This window comes from Stegodyphus dumicola, chromosome 2, assembly GCF_044657685.1.
Source record: "Stegodyphus dumicola isolate Sdum_Otavi_A_Nest chromosome 2, ASM4465768v1".
Taxonomy (NCBI): Eukaryota; Metazoa; Arthropoda; class Arachnida; order Araneae; family Eresidae; genus Stegodyphus; species Stegodyphus dumicola.
This window is the reverse complement of record NC_140769.1, coordinates 164674299-164695730: the sequence shown is the minus strand read 5'-3', so window position 1 is coordinate 164695730 and position 21432 is coordinate 164674299.

Sequence of the window (21432 nt, the reverse complement as noted above, 5' to 3'; positions counted from 1 at the left end):
ACGCGTTGCATGTTGATATGATCATATTATTACAGTAAAAGACATTTTGTGAAATATTTCTATGAAGAACTCAGAACAGCTGTTCTTCATATTTCAAAAATATATTCTCTCCTTCTAAAAAATGACATTTTCAGTAAATTAAAGAATTCAACATAGCAATGAACTTCATTTTGTTACTACAAGGAATTCAAATTTTGTTCATACGCTTGAATTACAACGTTTAACTAATTTTTTTATTCTTATCTGCACTCAGTGTTTGTCAACAGTCTGCTATTGTTTGAAATAATGCATAACTTTTTTACTTACCTTCAAATAATTTCCTTTGAATTAACAGATAGAAGTCTTTCATTAAAAACCTAATGTCATGCTTTTTGAATAAGCATAAAACTTTGCCAACTGACCTTAATTTTTAAAGCCTTGTTTCCCTTAAAATTCTTAATACAATTATGCCTTTAAGAAATTTATTTCTAAAATTAATACTTCAGTTTAGCTTAAAATTTAATGCATTTTAATTTTACCTATAATTTTTTACAAACATAATATGTAATAAATCTAAGCTTAATATTTACCATTTTTACCATTTCGAAAATGATACTAAAAAGTATTCCTAGTTATTATAAATTTCGAGATTCGCATACAAAATTGTGAAATAAACATGTGACAACAGAAAGCAAACTTTATGCTCTCTCTATATTACAGCATGTTAATTAAGAAGTTTATTGAATTTATAATTTTATTGTGAAACACTATGAAGCAAATGATATTCTAATTAAAATACAGAAGTAAAAATAATTTATTACTTAATTCATAAACTTTACATAAAACCTGAAAAAAAGAATTAATTAAAAAATAACATAATATAATTTAATAAACATTTAATAAAAATTCGTTTCGACTGCTTGGGAAAAATGAATGGTTTTTCTCCTCTTTGTAAACCATGTCTCCTAAATAAAGAAAAAAAACATTTCTTTTAAAATCATAATCATGCTCTTAAAAAGCTTATAAAACTTATTTTAATAGATGTTTTAAACATGTGCTTATATAACACTTTTAATCATATTTCTTTATAATATCTTAATTAATTAAGAACAGCTTAAATTCTTTAAAAAATTGGATTACAGTGAACTGTCTCGTTACGACAAGCTACCTCAGTCAATCACTTTTTAAATTTAACCAGCATTCCTCATAAAATAACTAATTAGTAAACATAACTTCTCTAGGATGCTCACTATCATTTAAAGATCAAAATTTTCAGGAATCACCTATAGCTAGCTTAGGGAAGGTTCATTGTACAAAAACAGCCAATATTCAAATATTTTCATAAATGAAGCCACCATAGTTATTAAATATAATATACAGTATACTTATATTCAGAATTCAGAACTTGAATAAATTTCTCGAACTGTTTTAGCATTCGAAAAATATTATATTTATTACCTTAAATTTCTAAAACAATATTACACATTCGTCCAAAGGAATCACTGGGACTCGGACCACATTTTCCCCCCTAGCTTTCTTTTAGCACAGGATTCTAAATATGTTTTAAAGATTTAGGTAATGTTTGTCTTCCTTAAGGCGTCACAAAACAAGTTACCCTAAATGTTTTGTCCGCATAGTGGTAATTTTCATCTTACTAACTGATTTGCTAGTGGATTTTGGGTGCATGACCTATCATTGATGAAACAATAACAGTGAACAGCTTCAAGAAAATGGGGATATCTAATGCTCTTGATGCCATATTCCCACTTATTTTTACTAATTTTATCTTCCGAAAATTAAGAGGGAAAAATTAAACGAATAATTTAATTTCCAAAGGACACAGTCACAGTAGGAATATAACAAATGAAAAGTAATCATGGATAAACTACTACTATCACAATATTATTTATTTAAAAGAAACCTCTATTTCAATAAGAATACACATAATTGCAACATCTAAGTTATCTCATTTCTTCTTTATAATTTGAACTTCTGTCATTCTCATTGTTGTTCTTGCAAATCCTTAGGCCTCAGATCATACATAAATAATTAGAGAAGGTTGTGGTCCGATGCTTGCTAGGGTGAACATTCAGCTGATATGGCAAAATTGCACAGTGAATGGCAGTTGGTATTTGCTTTCACTATCATAGATCATTGTTTGTATTAGGCTGACATAATATTCAACAGTTATAAGAGAAAGATTCAACGGGGCCTTAAGTGTGCAAAAGTTTGCCTTTGTTAGTATGACGAAAACGATCATTATGTTGATAAATCCATTTTAAAATCTTGGGATATTCATTTTCTGAATGCATTAAAAAGGGGGAAAATTATGTAAATATTTTTTTAATTTTCAGAATCTGGTTCTAAAGCTCGGTGGGGTGGAATATGCAACGCAATACGGTAATTCTGAAGATCATTGCTCGTGGCAGTACAAACTAAACGGTGATAACTTGCATGCTGTAGAAGAAGACACAAATTGCAGTTCCAGATGCATTAAATGCTTTGAGGTCTAGGGAGTAGCAGTGGGCAATAGTAAGAGTGAAATTCAAGGTATAGGGAAGTAGGAATGAAAATTACTTTTATCAGATAACTTAAATGGGTATGTTACTAAGCGTTCTTATTGGAATGTAGGTTTCTTTTAAATAATAATACTATGATAGTTACCAGTAGTTCATTCATGAATATTTTTGATTGGTTATGATCTTATTGTAATCACATCCTTCAAAATTAAATTGATTGCTTAATTTCCCCCTTGATTTTCATACTATAATATTAGTAAAAAGGAAGAAAAAAGTCTGCAAGTAAACATAACTCCTCTTTCCTTCTCTCTCTCTCTATATATATATAGGTATGTACTCGTATCTTCGTGTGCAACTAAGCAAACCAAATGTGACTTTTTCTTCTTTAAAAAAATTGTGTAAATAAATAGAATTAAGTTCATTTCAAAGACTTATGACACATGAAATATACATGATCAAAATAAATTAGAAAATTAAGTTCAAATAAATTTTAAGCTAAATTACGTGTTGCAATGTAAGTTGCAATAATTCAGTTGTAATAATTAATACTAACAAAACGTAACATCATATTCCCATTCTGCAAAGTATAAAAATTCTTCTGCAAAACTGAAAAAATGACCAACACTTTGGCTTATTTGATAACTTTGAAATTCACTCCTTTGTTTGCATTTAGAATTTATAACTTTAATTTTCCACAGAAATTTGTTTTTGATTTTAAAAATTTCACTGGCATAATTTCATTCACTTCAACATATATTAATAGATGCAGAAGGTTTTTGTACCTTACATAATTTTAAATCTTGTGTAAACTAACGAAATTAATAACAAAATCAAAACATAGATCAGAAACAGCATAAAATTTAATTAATAATTACTACTAGTGTCACACAAAATGCTATGAAATTAATTAATAAAATAAGAATGAGATAAAATATATAGAATTAATATTCCACATGTGTGAAGTTTGGAAGTTTTACGTTAAATATTTTTTTTAATTAAGTATTTTTAAAAATGACCCCTTAAAGCATGGGACCTTTCGTAATTAGAACTTGCAAATCCACTTCGCTAATCTTTCATAACATTGCTTTTCTTTGATTAACAAGAAATATTGCATTCAGTTATTTAATTTAAGATATCAAAAATAATGCTACTGAAAGGCATGAATACTTACTTAAATTTGAAATTAATTTGGTTGACTTAAAATAATATTAAAAAAAATAAATCTTCATATATACGTCTAAAAATCAGACCTTATTAATTTTCTTTTATTTGAACGATATCTGAATTCTGCCTTAGTTTGGACTAGTAAATCATTGGGCAATTAAATGCCAAGCTATAAGAGAACTAATGTAGTTTACAAATGCACTGAATTTTATTTCCGGTATTAACTTTCAAAGAAAGTAAAATTTTCTGCATATTTGCATCATTTGGATTGATAGAATATGGCAAAGCATGCAAAGGCTATCAGCCTAAAGGGAAGTATATATTCATAGGCGGTTTTGTAAGGAAAGGTAGCTTGCATTTCCATTTATTCATGTGTGTATATATATATATTTACATTGTTAATGATAAAATCAATGTTTCATTAAAAATTAATTATTATTTTATTTTTAATACAACATACAGCTACAGAATTGTTTTAAATTCCAATAAACAATAATAATTTATTTTTAAGAAAACTTATTTTATGATTTATATATTATATTACATGAATAAGAGAAACATTTGTCAAGAAATGTATTAAACTTGTATTAGCAGATTCATGCTATCCTAGTAACAAGACTATCATACTTCAAAACTGTATTAAAACTGGGCAAAATAAAATCAACATAAATTCTACATTAAATGTTTAAAAACTTATAAGTATGCAATGGTAGTTATATATACAATATAATATATGTTGTCATTTATAAAATATTAATGAAATGATATTTTTGGAAATAATGCACAAAATTTTAGTTTTGTTTTATAATTAGTTTAACGAATTGTTAGAAAAATATTTTAGGTCATTTCCATTTTTCCCCTGTTGATATTGGTATATTAAAATATATGGAATAATTAAGTTGCATCTAGTTAGTAAAACAAAACATTACGAAAAGTATGATACGGCATATTTTTAATCAATATAATTACTTCATTTTGGAGTTATAATATTTTCGTAAGAAATTAATACCACTGAAAAAAATATTACACTAAAGGAATAAACGAGATTCTCGACCGCGTTGTTCAAGTTTTTGTAATTTTACTTCATAACACACTTGTACATAAACATATTAGACTGAATTATAAACCAGGTATAACTAATTAGATAATCCTAGAAAAAGAATAAACTAAACCTAGTAAGCAAAAAAATATATACATTACATTCAGAATTCTAAATGTTTATATAAACGTTTCTCGCAAGGCCTGCCGGGAAAAAGATGTCAAACGTTCTTTGGTCAGACGATTGGAAAAGAACGCTAAAATGATTAGTTTTGTATTCAACAACCACATTACCATTTCAATTATATACCACAAACAGTGATTAAATTTTGGAATAATTAGTTTTAAATAATAATACGGGCAATTTAAGGCGTAATTTATCGGATGCACAATGACAAAATACTACTATTAGATCTGCATTTGGAATAAATATTTTGCACTCTTTCAACTCATTAGACATTACGAACACTGATATTAATTAATCGCAAAGTTTAAATACTTACTCACTACATATAACAGTGCAAAGTGCATGAGAATAATCTGCATAAAATGAACAAAAAATATTTCAAGTAGTAATTGTAAACATTTTCTTACTTACCTGCGCTATACAACCAACATGGATTCAGCCATGTTTTTTTCTGCAACTAGCTTTCAAACACTTTTCTCCTGATTGGCTAATTTCCAGTCAGTCACGTGATTCTTCCGCGCGGCTACTGAAACATTATCTGTAATGTTACAAGCAAATCAGATGTTACCGCTACAGTTTGCTTTCAACCTGTTATCATTACAGGAAATTCTTCTGTAACTTTTTGATCTCTGTAACTTTACAAAACTTTTGCCTGTAAAGAGCGAACATTTTTTTTACCGTGTGCGTTGAAAAGTAAAACAAATCGTATGCATATAAAACTTGACATCTTCTTAAAGAACTCAATTTTTTAAACCGGCAACAAGTTCACCAGTGCTTTCTAACAACTGTTTCGAGCTTTATCAGAACAAGAGTGAAACTGATGAGATGTTTATTGCAATGTAACCTCAATCTAATTTCTAGCTTATGTTTAGTATTTGATTTTAAAACAGCTGTGTGCATTTAGGAAACGTAACTAATTTGTGAAGTTTACCTATTTATTTTAACTAATAGTTCATTTTAAATTAGCACTTTCTTATTACTCTCGTTTCACACACGCTTTTATGGAATGCAAATGAGACAGCGAGAGCTTATTCAGATTAAAGGAGAATGAAGTGCTATTTAAGGAAGAATTTCGGAAGCTCATTTTAGAGTGTGTCTGGCTATTCCAGGCCACGTTGTGTTGGTGGTTATTAGCGACTTGCGTTGGCGGCGTTGAGTGTTCTAGCTATTCGGTTTTGTCTTGCCGGTTTACTACAAACCAGAACTCTTCCTGTGCGTTAAAGTATTCTGTTAGCCTTTAACCTGATCTACCACACCTTGAAATTATTAGTTGTTACTTTATTCTGTTAAGCCAGAAGTGACAGGCTTCTTGCAACCCAAGTTGGGTCATTTGTTAATTTTATCTCTGCATATAAGGAAGAAGGAGTATGTCTGTGTGTGTCTTTCGTTCGTGCTGAGCGTAAGGTAATAGACCTAGGGCTACGAAGTTTGGTACATAGGTGCATCTAGACAAGAGCCAGTGCACATCGAAGCGAGTTTTTCAAAATTCGAATCAATTTATTTTATTTCATTTTTTTGATGAAATCGCATCATTTTGAATAGTTTCATTCTTTTAGAAGTGAGGTTTTGGTAACAGTTTTTCATTCAGTGCTTTTTATACTGGACTACTGAAAATATGAAATAAAATATTGCTTATTTCATGCTGCTTAGTTTTTTTAATTTTTGGACACGAAAACGCACATCGCAATCTTCTTATTCTAATACGTATGTGTCTCGTGAGGCACAACAGAAAGAATTTCCTTTCCCCCCCTCTCTCTTTGTGTTTATCAGCTAATGGCAAAGAGGTTTGCATATTTTGAATTATGTCATTCACAAAGCATAATTTTGATTGGTTATTGCTTTCTGATGATTGTTTCATTCTTTTAGAAATGTGGTTTTAGCAACAGCTTTTCCTTCATTGCTTTGGATATTTATGCTTCATTAGGACTGCTAAGTGTTTTCTCTTAAAAATATGAGATAAATTGCTTAGTTCATTGTAATTTTTTTATATTATGTTTTAATTACATATAATTTTAATTATATAAAATAATAAAAAAATGTTTTGCACGATTTCGTTTAGAAAACAAAGTTCTTAACTTCCTTTATATCATTTGAATTCTTATGATTTTGCAACGGGAAGTTGGTTAATTTATTTGTTAGGATAATTAATATTTGTATTAAGGGATATTGCTTATTTCATTGTAATTTTTTAATATGTGATACATTTTTATTGAATTTTGTTTGATAAATTTGTTCTGCAGAGTAAAATATTGTGCAGGTTTTAAATTTAATGTTTAGTGTTCCCTTTAGGCATTTTTACGGTACATTTAAAAGCCAGACGAAGGCTGGCGGCGTAGCGGCTAGTGTTTGAATAAAAGGTTCTTATACACCCTTCTTCTGATTTGTGTTTTTTTTTTTTTTTTTTTTTTTTTCAGAAGACTAGAAGACAATTTTTCAACAGTCCTTTTTAAAGTCTGCATTGTATGCATTCCAAAGCGACATAAACTTCACAAAGTAATCATACTCTTTATCATTTTTAATAATTTATTCAATGGATTGTATTACCCATAGTAATATAGGCTTCTTATTAAATGATCTTACTTAATTTAATGTTTCCAACGTTTTAAAATAGCTATGTTTTCTGAGTAAAAATTAATTGCTTACGATCTTTAGTGCAACATTCAGTGAATTGTACTAGTATTCAAAACTTTATTGTAACGTAGATTTCGTATTATATGATCTTAACATGTGTCTGATATATATGTTTTTAAACCACTTTACTGATAACGCAAAGTTACGATACGATACTTGTTAGTTTTGTTTGAAGTTTACCTGATCATTGTCCATTGTAAGTTGAGGAGTTTCTGTATTAATTTTTGAACAAGATCATGAAAAAATATAAAAGATCTAATTTATTATTTTTTCAGTGAAAGGTTAAGAAAAAGGCTGTTCAACGTTAAAAAAATCCAAAATTGTGAAAATTACCGTTTGTCTCGGGATATTAACAACCCAAAGTACAGGAAGACATCACTAGCTGAAATTAATGATGCAAGTTCACAGTTTCTTTTTTTGTTTCTCTAAATCATTAATTTCCCTTGACTTAATGCCAATTACTTTCCATACAATGATTACTGACAATTTAGATTATAAGTGGTTACTAAAATTTGTAGCGCGAAAAGACAGATTGAAGTGGTAAACAGAATTAAGCAGTTGACAGTGGTAGACAGAATTAAAAATTAAAAAAAACTGAAATAAAGCTACAGTTATTAGTTTTATTAATAAACACGTATATAATAATAAAGTTACTGATTATTTCCATTATTATTTGGCTATTACAGCATGTTCTTTGCGAAATAAAGTAATAACTGCTAGTTTTAATAACAAAAGAAAATTTATTTTGCTATAACAAAATTTCTGGCAACTAGAATCTTGAAGATATTACTTTGAAAAATGTAACGATACCACTTTAGTATGAAGTAGAGTAATATGAATTATTTCCTCGCAAATCCAGTTAATTATGGTGTAGAGTCATTATGTTATTTTGATGCTGGAGAAGTGAAAATGGAGCAATGCCTTAGTCGGGATCGAGCCTGACCTCTCGAATACGCGCCGAGTGTGCTAACCATTACACTACGAAAGGATGCAGAAAGGAGGGAGAAAATACCATTGGTACTGAAATAATACAGAAAAGTTTTAAGATATAAAGATACAATAACACGCCGAACAAATATTAATTTAGAAGTCAAACAACAAAAATAGCGTTATATTTTTAAATTTCACCGGACTAGTTTCGATGGTATTTCAAGATAATAAGAGTTTTAAATGATAAAATATTTTTTCATTTCAGGAAAAAAATCTCAGACAACTGCAATCGTTTTGTTAGACAATTCTTGCAATACTTCATTTTTTCATGAAGAGATTCTAAGAGAAATTCTACGTACAAAAATGAAAAAATTAAAATTTTTTTAAGCACAAGTTGTTTATTTTTACGTACGATGCTGATAATCAGTTGAGAAAATAATATAACAACTGTGTGAAGGAAGAGATCAAAGACGCTCAATCACAAGTTAGTTCTGTTTATAGTGTAACGGAAAATGGAAATATCAGCGAAATATGTGATTAAATTATTAAGTTAATGCAGGATATAAAGGAAGTCTAAATCTATGCGAAAAATAGAAGGTCACTCAGATAGATTCAATTTTAAATCGCTATAATATTCTTTATCATAAATCAAGATTTTATGTTTTTGTGACCAAATGATTAGGAACTGTCCCAAGTTTTGATTATTGGGACGAGGAGGCAACCCAGATAGACATGTGGAGTTTTAGGCGGTGGTAATGATGACATGGCCTTTAACCAACCAATTTACAAGAACATGTTGACATTGCGGTAGAAAGCACAGTATGTATTGTGATATACAGAAGTTAAATATTTTCCAACTGTTCAGCTCAATTTTTGACTAATTTTTATGGAATAAAAATGATGCAAACTGCAAAATATCACTGGTGTTGTCGCTGGTACAGTCAACAACACGTGATCCAGCATAAGCGGAAGGAATCCGGATATCTCTCTGATATTTGCAACACAGTTTAGGGAATTTGTACTGGAAGTTACTAGTTACATAATAAAAAATAGAACATTTCTATTTATTTTACAATAAAATTCATTAAACTGACCCAAATATTTTTCCAAAAAAGCTGTTTATCCACGATTTTCAATATTCCTGTTTACATAAAGTTACAGAATGTATTCAAAGTATTTATTAGTGTGTAACATGCACAAAAAAATGAAATTTACACTTCATTAATATTTCATGAATTACAATCATGGAAATTGTCTGTAATGCTTCATCAATAAGTTCTTTAAGGTGTAATATGCTAAGTGGTTTGACTTCGCACACTACAATTCTTAAGGGGAGCATGAAGTTCGCGTAAGAATGAATTTAGTTCAGTAAAACAACTATAATTTCCTATTCCTCAGTAAGTGCTATAGCATACCTGTATTAGCAGAAACTGTAAGATGAGAAATTTTTGCAGATGCGGCTTAGCAGATACCTTGCAAAATAACTGCAAATTCTAAATAGAAAATATCAGGCCTTTAAACACTGATCGTTGAGTTGAACTCATCAGTACTCTTATTTAGTAACTAAACTAAACTAAGTTATGTAATAGCTTGTCTTTCCTTTAATTTGGTATTTTTATGCTGAAATATCAAATTAAGGAAGATAAGTTCATTAAATGCATCATATAAAAGTCTTAATTTTTATCACAAAATTTTGGAACACGAAAATTTATTTACGTTAATACCATCTACATCACGTAATCCCTGTAGAATTAGATGCTGTTCAGTTAAGGCGTAGAATCTGACTGTGAACTTAGTATCACAGAACCCTAGCCCAATGATTTGTAGAGGGTATCTTTGAGGTATAAAATTACCATCCATTATGAGGAGGCTTACTGAAGTTTTAAATTGTAGGATCAAAAAATTAATTACGTTTTATTCCTTTCTTTCTACACAATGTCACGGTGAGAAACGTGAGTAAAATGCAAAATTCTGGGAATAAGGAAAGCAAAAAGGAAGGTCTTGTTGGAAAACCCTTTATTGGTCAGAAACAGCCATATCCATCGATATATACAGCATCGATTCATCATCGATGAAATGTGGCTGCATCCAAATTTGAAAGCGGTATGCTTCACTGCGATCTTTAAAGAGATAGATGACGGCTTTTCTGGAATACTTTTCGGGAATAAAAAATTTCTAAGATGAAAGATGGTTCGGAGGCTTAATTTAAAAAAAGCATTACTTTTAGGAGGAAGGAAAATGCGAAATTTTTGTCGCCTTTCAAAAATACTTGTATCGAAAATCAACGGAATTCTAAGGTTTGTGAAAGCGTAAAAAAGTGTTCCATTCATCTTACCATACATGAATATTTTAATACTGGATGGTTTCTATTCTTTAATAGCCACTGCTTCTGACTGACACTCCATTTGTCTACTGCTACCTACACTAGGACAAAAGCTTACAGTACAAATAACAATATATGTCAGGATATAGGGAATTAGGAGATGTTGCGAAGTTTCGAATTTAGGTACTTTCTACCTGTCCGTAATATTAGAATTATTGAATTATTCTGTTACAGGATTTTATACCTTTCGACAAAGGGCTTCTGTCTTACCTGACCAAATTTGACATTCGTAAAAGAGTTACGTCAAAATTTTGAACAATATTCCGCTGAAACGCCGTTCTTCATTCACTTTTGCATCAAATGTTAGTCAAGTTAGAACCATTCACAGGATAATAATGTTATAAGGTATTTCTCCCGCCATATTAGCGTGCCTTCGCGATGTAGTGGTCTGCATGCTCGGCGTGTATTCGAGAGGTCCGTGGTTCGATTCCCGGAGAGGTTATTGCTCATTTTTAAAGTCTCCTGCTTCCAAAAAAAATACCTAACGTCTCTACAATGTGATATGTCCATTAGAACAAAAACAACTCCTTTGTTATAATATTGTTATTATTAGTAGCAACACGTGCATCAAAATGAAGAGAAACTATGCATGTTTTCAAGTGCAAGGGAAGAATATAATTTAGAAAAACATTTCTTTTGACTTCTATATTTACGATTTTAAAATTTTCAGAAAATGGAAACTTTTTTTTCCATATTTGGAAATATGCATATCCCAATGCCTCAAACAAACAGGAAGGCATTTAGTAAATATATGATCAAACAAAGACAGTAAAGCAAGTTACAAAGGTAATGAACAACCTATCAGATATAGGCACTGCGTCAAGCACCCTGGCATCTCAGGACCTTCTTAGAAGCCAGTATTTATGCCAAGAATATGTATTAGAAGCAAATTTTATGTTATATATGTATTAGAAGCAAATTTTATGTTATATATATTAAATTTTATGTTATATAATTTTACCTTATATATATATACACTCTTTTGAAAAAAAAAAAAAAAAAAAAAAAAAAATCGAAGCATTATGAAGGAAGTGATTGTTTTTGACGAAATTGAATATGTGTTTAGCTCATACACAAATAATAAAATGATTAAAAAATCAAGGTCATAGTACCTGTTCACGGTTCACAATTACCCATTGAGCGTTTAAAATTAGTAGTTGGTCGAACCGCCCCTGGCGGCAATGCATGCTTGAATTCATCGAGGAAAGGAGTGATAGAAGTTCCTAATATCATCCTGCGACACATTCTGCCAGGCATTCACGAGTTGTCGCTCCAGATATGCGATATTTTGTGGTGCCCGAATCTGGCGGCCTGCTATGCCCATATATGCTCGACTGGTGAAAGGTCTGGTGACCTTGCTGACGAAGAAAGAGTATCAGCCGCACGAAGACAGTCCAGAGATATGCGAGCGGTATGTGACCTGGCATTATCTTGTTGGAAAATGGCCCCAGGATGACGTGCCATGAAAGGTAATGCAACTGGCCGCAAGATGGTTTCAACATATCGTTGAGCTATTAAAGATGTTCGGAGGATGACTAAAAATGGCCTGCTGTCCTATGAAATAGCGCCCCACACTATCACACCAGGGGTTATGGCCACGTCCTTTCCAGACACGAACACGGTGGTCACATGCTTCAAGAGTGAAGCGGGATTCTTCGCGGAACTCTATACGATGCCAGTCTGATGGCAGCCATGATGATCGGGTGCGACGTCACCCCAGATGACTCTGCCAATGTTGTGGGGTCAAAGGCAAACGCCTTAAAGGCCTCTGGGAGCATAACCTCGCCTCAGCAAGCGCTATGAGATGGTGGACGGTACCACGAGAGTTATAGACGTGGGTGTAGTGCATTGAATAGTTGACAATGATATCGTTGGGATGGTTCGGGCCTGGCGAACAATCATCCTATCTTGCCTCGCATTTATGCTCCTTGGCCTTCCAGAGCCTTCATTTCGTCAGCAATTTCCTTGTAGCAACCATTGCTGTTAACATTTTTGCACAGCAGTGTTTATACGCTGCAGGTGGCGGTCTATTGCTCGGTATCCCCCCCATCTTCACGCAACCCTACAATGCGACCGCTTTTGAAGTCGTTTAGTTGTCTGTAAGGTTTTCGATATCCTCTTAATGGTATCTTTAGTTGCTTCTTTACGGAATAACAATGGCAACCACAAAAAAGATAAATTTTCCTCCGCTGCTACTGGTTTTATACTTTACGAATTGTGCACTAGAAATGCGCGGTATGATCGCAATTCCTGTTCATTTGCCTTGAAACTTTGATCATTTGCAGGTTCGATCAAGATGTTTTTGCATACTAAATTTCGTCACGATCGCAAAAGTCCTTGGTGCATCGCCCACCAGCGGCGGAGCGGTAAAGACGCTGAACACTGGTAGTTCGGTCCGAGGTTCGAATCCCGCGTACGGCCTGGCTGCATGGGCGTTTTCGTGGTTTTCCCCATGTGTAACTTGTATACGAGCCAGCTTCCCTTAGAAAGTCCTCCACGAAGGCATCCCTCCCTTTAGGCAGATAGCCCTCGTGTGCTTTTCCATAACTGAATTATCCAACCCAACCCTTCTTGGTGCTTCGAATTTTTCACAAAAGAGTGTATTGCCATTTCAAGGTACCAAATAACTTATTTTGCTTATTTTCAACTACTGTTGCTGATTTCAAACTAATATTTGAAAATAATTTTTTATTTATGCGTAGATTAAGTTGCTTAAATGACGTGAATATGTAAAGAAGAAAACATAAATAGTTAGCACAAATATAATAGTTAATACATCCATTACCAGATTTTACATGCTAATCATTTACGTTACAGGCAGGCACTGAGAAATCCGATAATTTCTTACATAGTAAGATATAAATCTTTTGTGTGATTGCAGAACTTTTTTTCGACCGCTTTTTATAAAGTTTTAAGAAATGTTTATCTCTTGAAATAATTTCGATAAAAAGTCATTAGAAAAGAATGCTCTTCTCAACTTTTATAATGTTTATTTTAGAGCTTAATTTAGAACTCTAAATTAAAAAGTCTCTCTTCACACCTTTCGTTCGAATTCTATTTTAAAATTCTTGTATTTTAATTATAATATTAATTTCATGAAGTTATAAAAAGTCTCAGATTTCTAAGGCGAGAATAATATATAACATTTCTTAGTTTTCATATTATTGAAGAAGTTCTACGCCCTAAGTTTAGTGGCCTGTATTATCAAATCTCTGCTTCTTCAGTAACTTTAAGTTTTTTCCCCCAAGGTGAACTTTTAGAGAGAGGTAAATATTTTTCGAAACTTTAATTATCACAGCAGGTCTGTTGGAGGAAAGGTGCAGCCATTAAAAAATGAAGTTCTGTATGTGGCTAATTGTTAGTTTCAAGGTCATTTTAACTCGATCGTCTGTTCTTCTCTGTGGGAAATCTGTTGTTGAATGAGAATCTAAAAATCAAGCAGATCAGGCAAAAGAAGCCATAAAGGTTCCTGTTTTTATCACGGTTCAGTAAACAGCTGGAAATATTTACACTTAATTCCATTAATGTCTTAGCGTGGTATCTGAACTTTTGTCAGAGATACATCCGGCAGCTTTACTACATGTAGTATGATGAGATTTCTAAATTGATTGGCACAGTGATTGCCCAAGTATTTTGTTTATTTATAATTTTATCGAATGATAAGCTGTAGTTTTAGTGCATGGTAACGTACCGTTGGTCTAAAAGCAGTTGCGAACTTTTAATATCTCTATATCAGAAGCAGAGGAAAGGTCCTCACTAAAAGGTCGCATAAAATTTCATAAAAGTATGTTATTAGTTTACTGGCAGCTAGCTTCGCTGCCAGCCTTCGTCTGGCTTTTAAATGTACCGGAAAAATGGCTGAAGGGAACACCAAACGTTAAATTTAAAAACTGTAGAATTTTACTCTGAAGAACAACTTCATAAAAAAAGTTATTACGTATAACAAAATTACAATTAAATAAGCAATATCCCTTAATACAAATATTGGTACTACTTTGCTAGACCGTTGCACGGATTTTTGGCGATTTACGTTGGTGCAATTGTTGGCGCGATTTTTACAAACGTCAGCCATCTTGAAAAACGCTGTTTTTACGCATAGTAAAGTATTCGAAACTTAAAAAAAATAAATATCGTTAAAAGTAATGGATTGTACATACATTTTTTTTGAGTCATTTAACCTGTTGTTTATTGATAAGTACCACAAAAAAAAATCGGAATCATAATTTAGATATCAATGAAAAAAATTTGAAAAATGTAATATCAAGGGCAGAAATAGAAAAATTAAAAAAATATAAATAGATAAAGCAATTTAAAGCCAAATTAATGGATCATGAAGATTAAAAATAACAAAAAATTTTGAAAAAAAAAATCCAGTGATAGGTATTGTTTTTACGATTTCGAAGATCCTTTAACCGCCCCTCCCTGAAGTACATGCCAATCATCCCAGTTTATGTCTCTAATAATTTCGAGAAATTTAACATATGGATGCTCATTCAATGCAGAGCAAATTTTCCTAAACAAATACCAGGCTATGTATCCTTCAAAATCTTCTCGACGATTGTAAACCGGCAAAGAATTTTTGAAGTCACGCCATTGTCTTTCAACTGTGTTAGTATGAGCTCCGGTTTCAGAATCTACGAAATGGAGCAAATGGTTAACTTGCAAGTGATTAAAACCTTCTTTGCTCAAACGGTCATAAGCTTTCCAGCAGTCCGAAATAATCTGAGTTCCCGGTTCAATCAAAAAATCACTCAAAACTTCAATATCTTAAAAACAGTGAAATGAGCAATAAATAACATAAAAGAATACAAAAAAACAAAAAAAATTCTGAAAAGCAAAGTATAATTAATCACATTTTATCTTATATTTTCAAGAGAAAAAGACTACAATGAAATAAGCTATATCCCTTAATACAAATATTAATTATCCTAAATAAAAAAATTAACCAACTTTCCGTTGAAGAAAAAAAATCATGCAAAACTTTTCAATATCTTGCAAACAGTGTAATAAGCAAAAAATAACATGAAAGCAACTCAAAACTCATTTTACTCTGCAAAACAATTTTATAAAAAATTAATAAAAATGTATTATATATATATAAAAATAACAATGAATTATGCCATTCTCTTAAAAACAGTGACATAAGAAATACGACGAAAAATTGTTGCCAAACCCATATTTCTAAAAGAATGAAACTATTCAAAAAGATGCGATTTCATCAAAAATCTATCAACAACAGTAAGACAGGAAAATTGTTGTTAAAATCACATTTTTAAAGATATGAGATGTGAGAAGTGTACTCGGAAGCTTCATTTAAAAAATTCTTTAAATATACAAAATATTATCATTTTTCCAAAATTCGTTTTGTAAAAGCAGTCGCAAGGATGAAAGTTTAACGTGTCCAAATATTAAAGAAAAATAAACTGTACATTTTTAAAAATAAACTATTTTAGAAAAAATCCCGTTGAAAAGGTGTTAAGCTCCATTTGTTAAATAAAGTCGTATTTAATCGATTTATTGAAACACGAAATTTATTTTAAGTTCGTAAAATAGCTGAGTGCCTACGTTTCATGACGATGTAAAAATGGAGTGTGTAGAGTAAGATCTCGCTTTCCCATAGCCCATTATGTCTCAAATGACTCGATTTCGTCACAAAACATAAAATAAAAAAAAATTTCTAATTCGAATTTAAAAAAAAAATCGCTTCGAGGTGCACTAGCTCTTTCCTAGATGCACCTATGTACCAAATTTCGTAGTCGTGGGGGCCCACCAGCGGCCGAGCGGTAAAGTCGCTGAACACTGGTAGTTCGGTCCGAGGTTCGAATCCCGCGAACGGGCTGGCTGCATGGGCGGTTTCGTGGTTTTCCCCATTTGTAACGTGTATACAAGCCAGTTTCCCTTAGAAAGTCCTCCACGAAGGCATCCCTCCTCTTTGGCAGATAGCCCTCGAGGCTTTGCCATAATCACACACACGTAGTCGTGGGTTTATTAGCTTACGCACAGCGCGAACGAAAGACACACACACACACACACAGACTCTTTCTTTTATTATTTTTTGTATTCTTGGCCCAAAGGGGAGGTAGCCCAGATGGGTTATTAGCTTCAAAACGGCATTTTGTGGCGTTTCACTATAATAGGTGAGTCACGTTTTAAATTGTTGCCACCAAATATTACCTCCTGGTATTATATTTAAAGGAATTAAATAATGAAGAATCTGCATGAAAGTATGTATGTTTCTCGCATGAAGAAATGGCGTTACCTAGAGCCATCAAAGCTTGAATAACGTAATCCTACACCCGAACATGGGCACCTGGAAGCCCGAATTTCGAAATTTTTTTTTTATCTATTTCATATTTTGTAAAACCTTAATGAATTTTTAACTAACGGACGTAACAATTTCAAGGCGAACAATGATAACACTGTACGAAAAAATTTATTTCCAGTGTACGATATGTCTGTCGGAAATTATAAAGATATGCTATTTTCGAATAGTTTGTGATGTTGCTGTTGAATTGAAATTAATTTCGGTTAAGTGCGAAGAACTTGATATTTAATAAACTTTGGTAACACACAAAACGTTAAGAAAACGCCTCTTTGGGCGTAATATAAAATCCGAAAACTTTCGGATTTTTTATTTTTATTTTGCTTCATTTATTATATTTGTAATTATAAAAATGATTAAATTAAGGTAATTTCGTATTACGAATTTCTCTGAAACATTCATCTTACCTTCTTGCCATAAAGTTAGATTTTATTATTGATGCTGCATGATATCGCTGCTATTATTATCATGTGATGATTATTTTAGCTACACTATAAAATTCAAGTCTCGGTGAAGCTAAGAATTTACATTTTCTTTCTAAATTAGAAATAAAAGAAAGCAAGAGAGAGAGAGTGTGTAGTGTTGATCGGAACATTGTTTAACATTTTGCTTCATTATGTTCAACAGGAAAATGGGATGCAGTGATCTATCATACTGCAGCCACCTCTTGGCAGATGATGTCTCTGAAAGTGACTGGCGTTCCTCAGAACATAAATAAGCATCACTACTCATAAATGTAATAATCACCCCTTAATTGTCAAATATTATATGTCATAACGTGACCATAAAATATCTCATTTCGCTATGAAATTTAAATAAGTTGTATATGTTTGTGTTGTTAAAAAATAAAAAGTCTGTGAGTGCGTAAATGAGTTCAAAGGATAGTGAAAGACGCGATAGCATTTAAAACCATCAAAAACTGAATATATAATATTGCAGCGTGAAGCCAAAATTTTAAATTTTGAATTTGGTTTTTATTTATTTTGTAATTCTTGCCAATGTGAAGAACATTTTATTTAAAAAGTTTAAACAAAAGTAACATCAACATACTTTTTATTTAAAACGTGTTATAAATATATAGGGTATTTCTCCCGCCTTCCTAGCGTGCCTTCGTGGTGTAGTGCTTCTGCACACTGAGCCGGTGTTCCAGGTGTCCGTGGTTCGACTCCCGGCGAGGCATTTGCTATTTTTTCATCACTCCTGCTTTAAAAAAATCCTAATGTCTTTACAATAGCGCCTGAAGTAAAAGGGTTTTGGATGATGACTCTCCACACCCACGATTTGGCGATTGGGTCCCCTAAAACAAAGCACACGAGGGAAACAGCAAAGCACACGAGGGCTATCTGCCAAAGGGGAAGGCATGTCTTGGTTTGTTTGAGGAAGTGGCTCATATTCACGTTACATACATGAAAAAGCACTAAACTAATCCAGTAAACCGTAACATCTTGTCTGCAAGGACATTAGGAAACATCTTGTCTGCAAAAGGATGGTTTGATACGGATCGAGCTACCATCTTCCTCGGATCCGGGTTTTGAGCCCGGATGGAACTACCAACATTCAGCAGTTTTAACCACTCGTTCACTGGTAAGGCCGAGGTAAAAGTTATAAGAAAAAAAGAAAGCGCATTCATCACTAGGTAATGAGTCCAGTATTCCCCTGTTATTATGCAGCATGGTATGTCCCGGTTTCAGATATCTTGATCCATTGCAGTATTATGCAGGTGTTGCCTAAAACCTTATGCATATATTGCGATTCCAAAGTAATGCACATAGCAACAAAACAATCGTCAGAAATCTTTTTTATGATTCTTGAAGCGTCAAAATGTGTTACCTATGATTCTTGAAGCGTCAAATATGTTCCTATGATTCTTCAAGCATTAAAATATAAAACGTGATATAGAAATAAAATAGTTTGTGAAACTGTTTCCAATATTTAAATTTGCAGAAAAGTATTACAAACACCGCGATCAAATACTTAATTAAAAAAAGGCGGTAAAAAAGGCGAAATGACAATTAAAAACTTTTGAAATTATTTTGTAAAAAATTTTAGAAAACATATATGCATACATGGTATATTTATTAAACTAACAAATGAATGCGCAGTATATATCCATGAATGCATTTGTATCTATTTACTTTTTGTTACGTATAATATTTTGTAGACTCTACTTATATCCATAAACTTATTTTATCCATAAACTGTAGGTGAAGATGCTTAAAAATGATTAAAACGTTCACTACAAAATACACAGGAAGAAAACATTTCTTGCTTTATGTAAATGTTTTTTATTGGGGGATCCATTTTTAGTATAAAATAGGTCGCCTTGTAATACTGATTGAATGTAGGCTTCAGAACTGAAGCAGAAGTTTTTTTTTATTTTGTTCTAAAATGTTATAAGTGCATTTTATATAGCGTAACAAACGGAACAATTTAGGAACAATGTATTTACCATAAAAGTTTTACTTTTATTTCCTTTTTAATTGTGTATCTACTTGATATAATTTTTAATACATCTAACTGATAATTTTTATAAACTTTTGCGCTATAATGCATAGCATAAAATTTTATTTTAGCTAACATATTATGTACTCGACTGCAGAGCGTTTGTTTTTGAAATGATTTATCTGACTGCTAACTTTTACAAATATTTAAACTATGAATCCAATAACTGTGGAATATCTATTTAATGTTATTTATATCGTATCACTTCGTTATACTCTATTCTGTAAAATTAAATCCAATATCCCAACGACGTTTGAATTATTCAACAAAGAATTAGAGCAAAAGAAAGGGTTATGCCCGAACTATTTTCTTAATGTATATAAATGAATTTCCATGCTTTATCATTTCAAAGTAATAACAATTTCTTCCACTCCGTTACATGTGCCTAGAACTTATCGAAGGATTAAAACGCTGAACACTGAAGAATGAATGGACTACTTGCATGGGATTTTCGCAGCTGTTTATATTTCTTAATACGAATATAGGCCAATCTCCGCTAGAAAAGTCTTCCGAAAGGCAACTATCATAAGATTCCAGTTTTCACCTATCAAGCTATAATAATTTTATAATCGAATTAATCGAACGAACATTCTCAAGCTATTTTTAGTTCAAAGGGGCAATTTGCCCTGAAGGACTATGAATTTCGTTTTGGCATTTTGCATCGAAAACTTTAAAAGGCTGTATCACTTTTCAAATCATTGCCACCATATATTATCGCCCTGATTTATATTTAAAGAAATTAAATAATGAAGAATCTGCATAAATGTATGTATGTTTCTTTCACTGTGATAAAACCACGGTACCTAGAGCCATCAAAGTTTGAATCACATAATCTTCCATAGATTATAAGCATGTGGAAGCGCTAATTTGGATCTGAAATTTGTTTTATTAGCGATTTCAGATTTTGTAACACTTCAACGAATTTTTCATTAAAAAACTAAACAATTTCAAAGCGAGCAATAGCAACACTGTACGAAAAAAAAAAAAAACATTTTTATCTCCATCGCGCGAGACTCTGTATCGGAAATTCTAAAGATATGCTCATTTTAAAATTAATTTGCGATATTGCTGTTGAACTAAATTTTATAGTTTGAGTACGTACGTATAGAACATGATATTTAGTAAATAAAGGTAACACACAAAACATTAAAAAACGCTTTTTTGGACATCATTTATATCTGAAACCTTTCAGATTTTTATTCTTAATTTTTTTCTATTTTTATAAATTTACTTTCCATTTTATTTCTGTTAATCCTGAAATAACTAATTTGTTAAAATGCATGCAATGGAAGAAGTACTCTGCATCACGAAGCATAGTGAACATTTTGGTACATGAGCGAGAGCAGAAGTATGTACTTCCGAAGATCCCACTACAGTACTTTCGTCTGGCAGCAGAGATGAGGTTGGTAAAAAATAGACAGAATAATAAAATATGAACTGATTAATTGAATTATAAACATATAGTACCATTTATGAAAGGAAAGACATATACCCAAGAAGCAACTTTAAAAGAATATAGAAATATTGAGATTACACTCGTAGAAAATTGCTGTAGAAGAATATATGTGATAAGATGCAAAACATAGAATTTCATTAAAACTTTCATTGTGGAAACGGTTCAGAAAAAATAGCATTTTTTCCTATTTCTTCTATTACCGAAGAAAAAGAAAAGAACAGAACATATAAAAAAAGACTGCTTTATTTAATGAAAGTATTAAGAGTATAAAATTTATATGCCTTTAAGTTTCCCCGTGAGATAATAAAATGCGAAAAAAAA